This window comes from Aplysia californica, unplaced genomic scaffold (assembly GCF_000002075.1).
Source record: "Aplysia californica isolate F4 #8 unplaced genomic scaffold, AplCal3.0 scaffold00973, whole genome shotgun sequence".
Lineage (NCBI taxonomy): Eukaryota > Metazoa > Mollusca > Gastropoda > Aplysiida > Aplysiidae > Aplysia > Aplysia californica.
The window spans coordinates 96,596-97,867 of record NW_004798243.1 but is presented as its reverse complement, the minus strand read 5'-3'; positions in this window follow the sequence as shown (position 1 = coordinate 97,867).

The following is a 1,272-nucleotide window of genomic DNA, read 5'->3' as shown; positions in this document are numbered from 1 at the left end:
TTCGTTGGGTTTTTTGTTTGTTTGTTTGTTTGTTTCTTCTTTTGTTTTTTGTTTTTGTTTTGTTTTGTTGAGTGGTTGGTTGGCAGGTGCTCTGGTGTGGTTTGCTTCTTCTTTCCTATCAAACACCTATTGTCTTTATCTGCCCTCCTTCTTTTTTCTGTTTGTTACTCTCTAGTAACACCTGTAAACTTCAGCACTTATATGACCTTATTGCGTTGCAAGTGCTGTAAAACGCTTACTAAAACCAAAAAACTTGTTTTGTTGGGGGTTTGGTTTTTTTTGCTTTTTTTTTTCATTTTTGAGAAGAGAAGTAAAGAAATGAGTGTCGAACCTTGGCTTGAGCGCTGCTGATGTGTGTTTCAGATATGTGCCCATTGAAGTGGTTCTAGACGCACGACAGATCATTATTCCAAAAACTGTCTTGGTTCATCGTCAGGAGATTAGGCCGAGACTAGACTTCATTAGATCTGACACAGCCAAGGGCTGAGGGTAACATTTTCCAGGATGAACGACAAAGGTTTTGGCATCAGTCGTATTCGAACCCGTACCTTCCACGAATATGCCGGTAAGGATGGAACCAAATACGTGACTGTTCTGGTGTGATTTGCGCCTTCTTTCCTATCAAACATCTACCGTCCTTATAATCTCTCCTCCTTCTCGTTTGTGTTTGGTACTCTCTTGTAACACATGTAATTATCGGCACTTTTGTGATCTGTTCGTGTTGCCATTAAACTCTTTCTAGAAATAGTGACAGTTTTGTTTTTTGTTTTTTTTTAAGTTTACTTGACCAATTACCCAAAAGACAGGGTGACCACAGAGTCTCGTGAGATTGCCATTTGGGAGGGGCGGTGATGGGCGGGAGAGAAAGGGGGGGGTGGATGACTCAGTTTGGCCGACGTTGTAACCTTGGGAAAGGGCACTTTACACACATTTTCCTTCTTGACTCTGTCCTGTCAGAGATGGGTGTTAAACTCGGAGGTCTCACCTCCCAAGTAATCTTATAGCGTCACAAAGGGGCATCAAACGTATACAGTTTCGGAATTTCACCGTTTTTAACTCGTGTTGTCCGTGGGGAGGTGATGGATGTTTGAGGTGAAGACAGAAGATTGTACTAAACCCTCTCTGATTGTACATGACAATGTATTCCTTGTCCTCCCCTTTTGTTGGTTCAGCATGAATGAAATACGATAGACAGGGAAGGTGTGTAAGTTGTGTACATGGTGGTGGAAGATGAGATGTGTGTGTGTGTGTGTGTGTGTGTGTGTGTGTGTG